Below are 13,486 nucleotides of genomic sequence, written 5' to 3'. Positions count from 1 at the left end.
ATGAAGGAAGGCATTCTCAAATCTTTATACCAGATAGTCCTTTACTGCTTCAAATAGCTGTTGAATGGCCATTTTACAAAGTGGATGAGATTGCTTTTTGACTGTATGTCTTGTCCAGTGCAAAAAGTGTTAGGCTTTTTCTTAAATAAGGTATTTATCCATTTCTTCTCTTTCTACTTCTTTTCTACTGCAGGAGCTAAGTTTATCTTCTTCCCTTGACCTTCTTTCCTTTTGGCATGGTGGATTGGAAAGAGAGAGATGCTTTTTTATGAAGATACATTATATTGGCATTTAGCTTTTATTTTTATGACTTTCTTAAGCATACATTCAGCAAGTATTTATTTTTGCTAAGTATTGTAATGATGCTGCAGTGTGAGGTAAGCAAAATGAGTAAGGAAAAATGTTCAATATTGTCAATCTTCCACCTAAATTTAGTCATCTTATACATAATTTCATTTTGATTGACTCATAGAAAAAATTTGCCATACTTTTGAAAAATGTCAAATTTGCTATGCATGGTAGATAAAATTCTTTAGAGTTTGGTGTCCAATCATTAAAAGAATTTTTAGAGGCATGAAGCACAAAAGGCCAAAAAGACAATGAAATCTTTCACCATTAAATTCATACTTTGGTGTGCAGATTTCTTGTGTTACAGGTTAACCAATCTCAGAATAAAAGCAAACAAAACTAAAGAAAAAATGTATTTTCATTTGAGGTTTTGAATAGTTCTTACAAATACATAATGTGTTTACATATTTCAAGTTGTAGTTTTAGACATATATAAGAGTCTTTACAGAAAAATGATGTTCTTTTATTTCCTTGAAACCTTGCTTCAACTGTATAAATAGCTATTGACCTTTAAGTGAATATTTCCCAAGAGGAGTCATATAATTCCAAAGGTTAACTTTACTTTTGTCATGTACCTCCCCCACTTTACTTGTAAAATTCTGTGTAATACCTAATAGGTTTATGGTTTAAAAATCTCATCTCTCAGCAATGTTTATTAAATTCCTACTTGGTGCAAATTCCCCAAGTTAGTGTTTCGAAGGAAGAGGTACAACAGACTTAAAATACTTTTGTAGTAGCAGTTATCTAATTCTAATAAAATTTTATGATGTTATAACAAAATAGATATAACATCATAGTAGTGTTTTATTATTACATATATTTTAATATACTGAATGACATAGGAGACTTTTATATCTGAAAAGTCTGTTATGAAAACACTTTGCCTGAACTTTAGAGGTTCCACTCAAATTATTATTATTTTTTTCTTTTTTATGGAATACTTCATGAATTTACATGTCATCCTTGTGCAGGGTATATGCTTATCTTCTCTGTATCATTTCAATTTTACTATATGTGTTGCTGAAGTGAGCACTTTTTTTTTGTTTTTTTGCAACTGGATATTGCCGTACAAAATAGGGTCACTTCTCTGGAAGTTCTTGAAGACTACTTGCCCAATAGCTTCCATATTTACATAAAAGGAACATGAATTTTAGAGAAAATAGGACATTTTGATAATCATTCTTTTAAAATCATGACAACCTGAAGTTACAGTACTTTTTTATTCCTAGGAAAATTGGATAGCAGTATGTTGATGTTTGGAGGAGAGTGTATGTCATAGTAATTTATATAACCAGGTGATGTAAGAGAATATAAGTCACACTAAGTAAACAGAATTGATTGAACTAAATTACAAAAAAAAGTGCAACTCATACTGAAATTCCCATCAGTTTCTGTCTAGCATGTCCTTTATTTAACAATAATGGGCCAAGTTCATCCTGAGGACAGGTAAGCATTTAGGAGCAATAGTATTGTATTTTGTTTTGTTTCATAGGATTTGCTCATGATTTATCTAATTTGTGCTAATGATCAAAATAGGAAGTCTTTGCATGTAATGATTTTTTTTTCACTATGGAATTTTAGAGAGTTTTAATACTGTTCACTGTGAACTTCTATAATAATTCACTAGTGGAAAATGCTCTACAACAATTCATCATGAGTTATCCCAGGATACCTAGTTAGTCTTCAGGCAATGGTTAGTTCATGTGGAGGAAATAGCATGCTGATTTGCAGTTATAATTGAAGAAAATTACTTGAGAGGATTCTGACAGCACAGAAAATAGGCCAATTAGTTACCCAACTCTCATCCTCCTGTGATTCATGATTGTCTCCATTTAATTTTGCTGTCATTTATGAAGTGAGGTTAAGAATAGATTAGCTTCTTTTAGCCACATCTTACAATTAGCTCACTCCTTTGCTACTGCTTCCTTTTTTAATAGTATGATTAAGTTTAAAAACCAGTGGTCCTCAAAACTTTATTTAACAGTTATTCATCATAAAGCACTAGCTAATGTTTAAAACCACCTCAGTACCATGACTTAACAATCAGTCATGCTCAGAGTGGGGGTTTACCCCCCATCAAAGAGTCATCAAATGCTACTTTATAATAATTAAAATCAAACCCAAGGAAACATAATAAGCTTTGGCCAAGAAAATACATATGAATGTCTTTAATTTTATAAAATGATAAGTTAATTATATGAGATTAAGGCAAAATATAAGCATAGTACAAAAAATCCACCTATAATGTGAAATCTAGGAAATTAAAATTTTCCTTCATGCCTCTGTTTCTTTTAATTATGTCAAAATATTACTTGTGCTTCCTTTGAGCAGAGAAATAAAAATCATGAAAATAAGAACATTCTGGTTAATGTAGACACCAAAAGGTCATCATAATTTTTCACATTTGTATATAGTTTGGCTAAGAAACTTTGAATTTGAATTCTGTTTGTGTGTATGCACGTGTGTGCATGCCCTGTCTCTACAACAAATACACACTCCTGAAAGATCAGAAAAAGGCTTTTGTTTATACTCTTTTCCACCCAAACACCTACTTTATCTCTCACAGTAGGAACTAAGTATATTTATGTGAGAATAAGGAATTACCACATGAACTTGATTGACCTGTGCTAAATTGTTCTATTTTATGTACAATACTATTTTTTAAAAATTTTTATTGTTGGTTGTTCAAAACACTACATAGTTCTTGATATATCATATTTCACACTTTGATTCAAGTGGATTATGAACTCCCATTTTTACCCCATGTACAGATTGCAGAATCACATTAGTTACACATCCATTGATTTACATATTGCCATACTAGTGTCTGTTGTATTCTGCTGCCTTTCCTATCCTCTACTATCCCCCTGTACAATACTATTTTTATCTGTCTAATTGGGTCAAGGATTGTCTAGTGTGGATTATTTAGTTAGGTCCCTCAAAAGACTTTACTAGAGGCTATAGTACACTATAACTTTTATTTTTCATGAAAATACTTTCAACATCTGTCCATTCATCCAATTCATCTTCCATCTATAATCTATTTATATGATTTATGTGATTTCAAATTAATTTGTTTTGAATATTTTGAAATATTCCAGGACAAAGATGGGTTAAAAACCAAGTTCAGGGAACTTTGATTTATACTTTAATTACCTGTTTAATTGGGGTGATTATTTGTGCAATTATTTGAATTTTCTGGGCAGTAATTATGAAATAAGAGGGAATTATCAAATTGTAAGTGTATTTTCAGTTGTGTATAGAAGTCCAGGTATACTCAGGCCAAGTGTGAACACATGTATATATTTAAATTGAAATATCATTTAATGCATAGATGTCCCTCTTGAAAATCTCTAAAATGAAAGATGCTTGTTATGTGGGGAATCTATTTTTTCTTGAATTTCAAAATACTTGTGTGAGATCTCATCCACATTTCTGTGGATTGAATAAAGTGTTTGATTATAACTGAAGTCATGTGAACGGCTTCTACAAAGTCCATTTATGTTCCATTTATTCAAGCTAGAAAGAAAACCAACCCATGTCAACATTATCTTGCTTCTCAAGATTCTAATTGTTTCTTGTAAAACACAGAACATATTACTGAGGACTGAAACAGTTCAGAGAAAAACATTTTAAATACCATCTGTAAACTCTTGTTTGAATTTTAACATTCTACAGGAAGACAGCATAAAAATGTGAACAGAAGTTCCCTATAAAAAGAGAAACCAATTATGCATCTTTATCAATTTCACTTTTCATCTCCCTCAATTATAAAAACACATTATGGAACAGATTACTCAACAAGCCAAAGAAACAAATTGAAGTGCAGTTAAATTGAAAACATCTTTAAAACATCTTCTTCTTTCTTATGATGAACAATTTTAAAGAATATACTTAACAATATAACTTAGGTATATTTTGTATTTTCTAAAAACAATGGCTTGGTTTAAGGAAGATTATAATTTATACAAGGGACAGACGATGCTTTGATTTATTTTCAGGATGGTCATATTAATTTTTATTTCCTTCTTATTATATCAATATCCATTTGTGACATGGTTATTCCAGAGTTAAGTACATAATACATAGAGAAATAGTAGAGTTCTTTAAGTTAATCAACAGAATTACATGAGTACATAAATTGTCCTATCCTTAGGAAAATATAGTATTGTTGAGAAATCAATATTTGTATCAACAGCTAATCAGAAGAAAAATTTGTGGATTGAAGTTATGAAGTTATTTATGTTTTACATATAAACTAAAACAAAGTGAGAGATGGAAGTGTAAAAATTAAATTTGTCAGGAAAATAAATTGAGTAGGATTAAATTGGAAGGAAAAATTTCAGTAATGATTCTTTTAAGTTGTGTGTGTGTGTGTGTTTCTCTAGGGATAGAACCCAGGACCTTGTGCACGAGAGGCAAGCATGCTACCAACTGAGCTATATCCCCAACCATCAGTAATGATTCTCTATATAAGTTATATGTTAGAATTTTGATGATAGTGTTTATGAACTGCATGTAGTCCTGTTCCCAATCAAAGTTATTTTCAAAAAGTTTAAAAAGGAGTGATTTACTTTGCAGACCATTTTGAATCATTATGATACAAAATCTGGAAGGTAAAATATATGATCAAACTAATTATTTGACAATTTTTAAACTAAAAATGTCTTCTTAAATTTAATTTTACATGAAATTAGTATATTTAATTGGATTTGTAGATTTATCTGGTGCTAGACTCCAGGAATAACCTATTAATTGATATTGTGACTTGCTATAAGAAGTAAAATAAAATGTGCAAATAGATAATATAATGGCCTATTATCAGGATTATATCCATATACCATATCACTTAATTGTTGAATATTCACTGAGTGATCCATTATGTGAATTTGGAAATTAATTGGCTATTTATTTCTTTAGTTAAGTAGGTCAGTAGTATAAGTAATAGGTATGTTTGGATTTTCAAGTAGACTTTAATACAACTTCTAATTCTGATAGCCTTATGTATCTACCCATTTAGAACTTCCCCATCAAAATTTCACTTAAGAATGAAAGCTAGCATGATTATCAAATTCATCATACAAACAAGAAAACATTGAAGCATGAAAGATGACACTAAATTTAACTAATAGTATTTCTTTAAAATATTTATTGCCCTATGGGTTATTTTGATTTTACTGATGGATCTATAAAATAATTTTCAAAAATATTTTTTCTACAAAACAACATCTATTTAAATTAAGGGAAATATTTTATTCATGTAAATTATGTAAAGATTAAAACTGACATAAGCATAGAAATTATTATTGGTTCATAGTTATATTCTTAAGTCAGCATCTTAGTTCTCTCTTTAATGCCATCCTAGTGGTATTTTCCTGAATGTGTTTATATAGGGTCTTATTTTTAGCCATAACATTTCCTTCAAACTCCTTCACAGTTACATTATTAGGTTAATAAATCTGGGATATTTAACATAGTAAATTTACTTCTTTGTAAACTACAATATGATTATCTAAGAAAATATTTCTACAGCTGTGAGATACTTTTTGAGCTTGGAACAAAAGTTTTTACTGATATTGTCAATTTGAATTTTATTTTCATTTTCATATTTTTAAATGTATTAATATTATGGCAAAATATTTTCTCAAAAAGCATGTCATCCTCCTCTCAATCTCATTGAGTTTCACTCCATTAGAAGCCACACTCACACTTTCAAGATAATCCTTTCTGCATCTTGGTACTCTACTTACAGTAGTTGAAGTTCAAAATTGTGTGTGTGTGTGTGTTCACGTGCGTATGCACTCACAGTATCTATTGAAATTCTTAAATGATTTTGAACAAAGTGTAACCAATATTCAGAGAACTCTTTGTAAGTATGAAAATACTTGTTAAGTTTTGACAACCATAACTTCTATTTCAATAAATAGAATATCTTTGATGCAGTAATGAAGTAATATTACACCAAAACCACACATTTTTCTACATATGTATGAGGTACAATGCAATATTTCAATTTATGTATGCATTAGAAAAATAATCAATTCAGGGTTTTTAGCATATCCATCTCAGTTTTTATTGTAGCTCAGTTTTCAAGTGAAGTTTTTCTGTATATAAAATTCTGTTTGTCAGTTTTTGTTTCCTACTAGTCTCCACTGTGTCTAATAAAAGATGAGCTATTCATCTTAGTGGGTTTCCTTATATGTGATAAGTTGATTTTTCTTGGTGCTTTCAAGATTTTCTCTTTGATTTGATTTTAAACATTTTGATTATGTGTTTAACTGTACATCTCTTTGCATTTATTTTTCTTGGAGCTTCTTGTGTTCCTTACATGTACTTTTGATTTTTATGAAAATTATAGTTTTCAAATATTTCTTAAAATGGTGGTTTTACTTCTTTCTGAGACTCCAATTATATATATGTTTGTATATTTCATAATATCCTACAGATCTCTGAGTCTCCATTTCTTGTAGTTTTCATTCAGATTGGATATACTCTATGTTTTTTTTATTCAAATTCATTTATTCTTTCTTCAAATATGCTAGTGAGCCTTTTAAGTTATTTTTTTCATTTGTTATTTTATATTATTCTTTATAATTTCTGTATCTTTATTGGTATCTTGATATTTACTAAGTCATTTTCATTATTCTTTATTTCTTTGAGTATCTTTTCCATTCATTATTTAACCACATTTCTAATAACATTTTGAGGTCTTTTTCTGCTGTTTCCCACTTTCTTGCTAAACACAGATTCTATTAAATTTCTACCCCCTATTTCTTTTTAAAAAATTTATCCTTGTGCCTAGGTCATACTTAACTGTTTATCTGCATGTTTTATATTTTTTTGAAAATAGATCTTTTTGGAAAAAGCATTGCAGCAACTATATATTGTGATTGCTCCCTATTTTTTTCATTATTTTATCTTTAATTCCATCCCTTGATTGATTCAGTGTAGTCTCTCTTACAGCATATAGCCCATGATTTCTATACACTCTTTAATATTTTCATTTTTATTATAAGCCTTCCTTTATACAGGGAATACCTGGACCAGGATATTTTAGTGGTCAGCCTGTAACCGGGCAGATATCGGTCTTCATTATTTTGAGCCGATATAGCTTCCACCATTTCCAGTGATCACTTTTAAGCTTGAGAATTCATTAAAATCCCACACATTTAAACAATTTATAAGTGTGCCCCTGACTTAACTTTATGCATTCACAAGGCCTTGTGTTCATCCAGGGATCAATAGTTCACCAGGGCCCTTTCTAGTTTTTATAGCCTTCCAAAAAAGTGGAAATATGTGGGAATTCAAGGCTCATTATTGTTGTCTATTTCTCTATATCCCTGTTAATTTTCTGGCTCATCTACTATATGTTTGTTGCCTGAACCAGCATTGCAATTCCAAGATTGCTATGCCATTTGCCTTTTTCAATTGCTTGCCAACATGATCATGCTTTATACTGTGACCTGACACATGGAAATCTTTTGTTCCATCCCAAATCATGACCGACTCCTCTGGCAGAAAAGTTAAGTATTTGTTAAACCCATTTGAATTACTCACTAATATAATTGGTGTGGGATGGAGGGATTAGAGAAGCCCCTTAAAGCATTACAAACTCTTATAAAGTACTGATACTCAGTACTTTTTCTTGAATATATGTCTTTCAATTTGTTTTATGCAATAGGAAGATGTTTAAAATCCGGAAATTATAGGATTTGATAATTCTGTACTGTTCTATTAGCATTTTCATTGTTTTGTGGTAGATGATTTCTGATCTCTTCATTATGCCATTCTAGAAATATTTAATCTTTGAATCTGGTTTTGTACTTTGTTTTTGACCCTGAATCTAACTCTTGATAGTTTTTTTTTTTTGTTGTTGTTGTTGTTAGTTTCTCACTTTGGTAGTTATCTTTTTGTTTTAAGTGAATGATTATTGGATATTTGTAGGAATATCTGAAGCCTAGAATTAAATTACTTTCTTCTAGTGAATATTTGTATTTGTTTAAACCAGATGCCTGGAAACCATATGATCTGAAAAATACTTTTAAGCTTTCTGGTTTTCATTTTTAAAAGACAAACTGAGAATATTTTCTTGTGGTTAAGAACTTTCAAAAATTTATATATATATATATATATATATATATATATATATATTTTTTTTTTTTTTCTCATTTACACTGAGATGTGTCTAAATCTGTGAGTTTCCTGGTAGTCAAATTGTTCTCTTGTTCTTTCTTTCAATAAAGTTTTCAGTAATTTGGCTTTATGCAGTAGTATCCTTTATCTTCCCATTTTACAGTTTCTTTGAACTTTATCACTTACTTCTAGTGTGCCATGACATTAAATCAAAAAATGCCAGGCCACCAAAATTTTCAGATACTCAGAGGACAGCAGTCTGCTGCAAGTAGACATGTTTATACACATATACATATATTTTTTGGTCTTCTTATAGTTAGCATAATGGATACACAAAGATTTCCATTTTCTAATCTCTGGTATATAGGAATATGATAGGTTATATGACAAAGGAAAATGAAAGATGCAGATCAAAATATAATTGCTAATCAGCCTTCATATGGGGAATCATCCTGGAGTATGTAGGTAGGACCAATGTAATCAGAAGAATCCTTATTAAAAGGAAGAGTTAGGCAAAAGACAAACATCTAGAGACATGTCAGCATGAGAGGGACTAGGCTTAACAATGTCAGCTTTGAAGCTGAGGAATGAGGCCAAAAGCCAAGGAATACATGCAGTCTTTAGCAGCATTTTAATATACTTTGAATAATTAATCCAGCATTTTAAATGTTCTGTCTCATGAGCCTTTCTCAGTCTATACTTATCTATATTACCAGAAACATTAATCCAGGGAAACATCTTCACCCAAATAAAATTTGTATTCATCTATTGTCAATGCAAGATTCAGACTCCTGTAGCTTACCTCAAATAATTATGGGGGCTGGGGATATAGCTCAGTTGGTGGAGTGTTTGCCTTGAATGCACAAGTCCTGGGTTCAATCCCCATGCACCACAATAAAAAAAAAAAAGGATTAGGAGAAAAGATGGGTTGTTTGGGTCAGATCTTCTTGTCATTTTCACTTACTTTTAGCTAGCTGAATAATCATAGCTTCTTATTTTTATTCTTGCTATCCCTGAAAAAAATCCATAATTATATTATTTAATGCTTAGCTTCCCATACCTCTGCTAAGAATTACATCAGGATGATAATTCATTTTCATTTTTTTGGTATGATGGATGGAAATGAGATCTTTACACATGCTAAATATATACTCTATCACTGAGTTACACCCTTCATTTTGTTTAGAAAACATTTGTAGGCCTTAGCCAGTATTTTTTAAAAAAGGAAGGGATGGGGAGCAGTGTAGGTCTTGACTGATTCACATGTAAGGAATGGGCAGGCATGGTGGCTCATGACTGTAATCTCAGTGACTAGGAGTCTGAGGAGGATCACAAGTTGAAAGCCAGCTTCAGCAATTTATCAAAGCCCTAAGCAATTTAGTGAAATCATGTCTCACAATAAAACATAAAAAAGGCTGAGGATATGGCTCAGTAGTTAAGCACCCCTGGTTTCAATCCTTGGAACAAAAAAGCACAAATTATGAATGTAGTAATTTCAATAGTAACCCTTTCTTGCTCTGTACATCTGTAAGCTGTAAATCTCATGGTTCTCAAAAGCTTCATAAAAATTTAATCTTTGGCATTTTCTCTAATAAATATATAATGTTATTTTTTTGCTCTGATATTTAGTAAGTAAGAGCCCATATGCTTTTGATTTTTCATAGCTCCTTGAAAATTTTTCTCTACAAATTTTTATGGTACTTGGGATTGAACCCAGGGCCTCACACATTCATCTACATCTGTAGCACCCCACCCTCTTTGTTTTAAATTTTGAGACAGTTTCTTGCTAAGTTGCCCAAATTGGCCTCAAACTTATGATCCTCCGTCCTCAACCTTCCGAGAAGGCATGCACCATCACCAAGTCTTGTCCGATTTTGATATTCTTTCTTTATACTTTGAAAAGTTATAAATGTATGATTTTAAGTAATTTATTTTTTCTAATTTCATTAGTGTTTTGAATGAGTGGAAAATTGTGTGTACATACTGCAATCTAAAATGTAAACTTTGTATAGAAGTTTTATAATGGAAATATTCCATATTACTTTTATAAGATTACATTAACTTATTCTATATACAATAGAATCTCACACAATGATAAATATGAAATCTCACTCAAGGTTGGGCATGATGGTGCACGCTGGTAATCCTATTACTCAGGAGACTGAGGCAGGAGAATGACAAGTTTGAGGTCAGACTCAGTGACTTAGAGAGGCCCTAAGCAACTTGGTGAGACTGTCTCAAAATATAAAATAAGAAGGGTTGAGGATGAAGCTTAGTGGTAGTATCCCCCTGGTAAAAATGCCTAGTACCCCACCACACACACACACACACACACACACACAACTCACTGTAAATATTGAAATAGTTTTACATCTGTGACTATGAGAGACTAGCAAAATATAGGGCATAATATTAAAAATAATTCCATTTAGGCAAAATCAAATATAAATACATTAAGATAAATCTAATTCACATAAAATATCAGTGTCACATGAATGAAAGGGGTTAATACTGTGACTACACCTTACTATTTGGTCTATCTTAAGAAACAGACAAATCAAAGTTAAATTATTATAAATTAATGTTCCATGGAACATATTGGAATGTTAGCAATAGGAGATAAAAATAAAATACAGGCAAGATTTTGCATTCAAATCATTAAACATAAACTCTGATTATAGTCAAATTATTTGTTACTTTGACTCTATGTATCTAAAACCTTAAAAAATAGTGAATATTCCAATAAAGGGATTAATTTCATAAATGTTTATAGGTATATACACCATATAAGAATTTTATCAAAAAAGCCAATTAGAATATTAAAAATATGGAAAATTACATCAAAAGCATAAGTAGTAAATCAAACAATAAGTACCACATGATCACTATGGATTATGATATATAGTTGTATTTGTCCTGGCAAGCTGTTCATCATGTATCATTTAGGGTATTTGTCTATAAAATGAATTATATTATGCTATTAAATAATACACCTTTGATCAAATAAAACAAAAATATTAACAATGTCTATGTCTGATAGGTGGAACTAAGTATGATTTAATAATAATTTTTGACTTATTTGAATTCTCTAAATTTTCAAGAGTAATAAGTTATGAATACGAGAACAGACTTTACACCAGAAACAACTTGCATGAATTAAAATTACAACTTTGTTTTAGACTAGCAGTGTGTTTTGGTTAAGTCACTAAGTTTACCCACATGTAAGCTGCAAATAATAATATTACAGGTTGAGTGTTCCTAATCCTAAAACCCTAAATTCAAAACTCTTTGCATTGCCAACATGACACTATTCTTAAATATAAAGATAAAAGAAGTTTAATTTCAACATTTAAATAGCAACACAAAATAAAATAAATCAACTCACAAGTTTTGGTTCTTGACATATATTTAGCTTTCATTTTTGATTGGTGAAGAGATATAAATGATTACCTCAGGACTGTTTATCATGTAAATTGACAGCAATAGAAAATACTTATGTTTTGTTGTTCCTAACTTGCATTTAAAGCAAAATGAACACCCACTACACATATAATTTATATCTAAATGCCTAGAGGAAGCTATATCTCAAGACTAACACAAAGCAAGGACAGCTTCCTCACAAATCTGAATTGTGTTCAATAAGAAAATATATGACTTTTCTTTCCCACTCCTGAATGTCTTTGCTTTGTTTTAAATATCAAATAACTAGAGCATAACAGACAAAGGCACTTTATAAATACCCAGACAAGTACTTGGTATTCCCAGAATAGATTGTCCCTTCTCTATTATCAATACAAATAATTCATTCTCAGTATCAATGGATGTTTGCAACTACTGTAATTCTTTCCAAAAGACACAGGTGAAATTTGGACTGAAATATTTCTGTTAAATAAATTATCTTTCAAACATTCAGAATGTAAACACAGGTAAAACCAGCTTTCCAAATGTGTGTCTGTCTTCTCAAAAGTGTAGAATTAACTGAATTATAGAACAAGGCATTTGGTTTTCACAGGTCTTTTGACATTCTCTTTGAGCATTGACATAACACATTAGGGAATGTGCTTTTCTTTCATCTGTATTTTATGTTATAGGTGGCTTCCTTGAAAGGTCAGAAAATTCCCAGATGCTGCTGCCTATTGAGTAACTGGGCATGAGGGTAACCTCAAAAGAGGAATTCATCAGCCATTTTCAAATTAGCCTTCTTTCCTCATTTTGAGCATATCAGTGGTCAACTTAAATATGCATTATTGAATCAAGATGCAAAAATTTTAAAACGAGCACACGAATAAAATTTAAAGAAGAGTTGGAATACTTGGGATTAAATATTTCTTTTCTGGTTATATTTGAAAAAAATCCATTAAGTGGCTCACAAATGAAGTAATTGTACATCTTCTATACTTGACTAAGAAAATTTAAGAAGGCATACTCAGATATTTCAATTTAATTTCTAAAGCTTCAGGACCCTTGAGGGCTGGGGAGGTAGCTCAGTGGTAAGCACTTGCCTAGCATGTGTGAGGTTCTGGGTTGCATCCCCAGAGGCACACACACAAAAATATTAAGGACCTTGTTCATAAGTCCTAAACTCTTTTCTCAGTCTTCTTTTGTGGAGGAGTTCAACCTGAAGATAAAAATTAATCATACTTTAAGAAATCTGTACAATTAATACATATTAATCAAAATATAATTGAAAAATGATCTGTTTCCAGGAGGGTTAAATGACAAATTCAGATTAAGAAGAGTCAAATCAGTAAAAAGTGAGAAAGTCAGAATTCTTTGACTTTGTTATTAGTGCTGAAACTTGGATGTACCCAAGTGAGATCACAGTGCAGCTAGAAGAGTGTGTGAGGTGAAGAATGGGAATTAGATCTATGTCTAGTCTGGAGTCTGTCATTGAATCCTGAAGTGTGCTTGGGTTAGCAAAGTGTTTGCTTTTAGAAAAACTAGTAGTAAAAGCATAGCTCATTCAAATTTTAGTGAGTTATTCTTTGTGCCATACAATAAAAAT

At 30.9% G+C, this 13,486-nt stretch overlaps 1 non-coding gene across 1 annotated transcript; it reads right to left on the bottom strand.

Moving 5' to 3' along the window:
• Positions 1–1,274: 1,274 nt before the first annotated feature.
• Positions 1,275–1,381, bottom strand: LOC114096541 (U6 spliceosomal RNA). Its single transcript, XR_003583442.1, has one exon. It is a non-coding gene; the product is annotated as a U6 spliceosomal RNA (small nuclear RNA).
• Between the last annotated feature and the right edge of the window lie 12,105 nt (positions 1,382–13,486).

Source organism: Marmota flaviventris, chromosome X (assembly GCF_047511675.1).
Source record: "Marmota flaviventris isolate mMarFla1 chromosome X, mMarFla1.hap1, whole genome shotgun sequence".
Taxonomy (NCBI): domain Eukaryota; kingdom Metazoa; phylum Chordata; class Mammalia; order Rodentia; family Sciuridae; genus Marmota; species Marmota flaviventris.
This window is presented reverse-complemented; position numbering and strand designations above follow the sequence as displayed.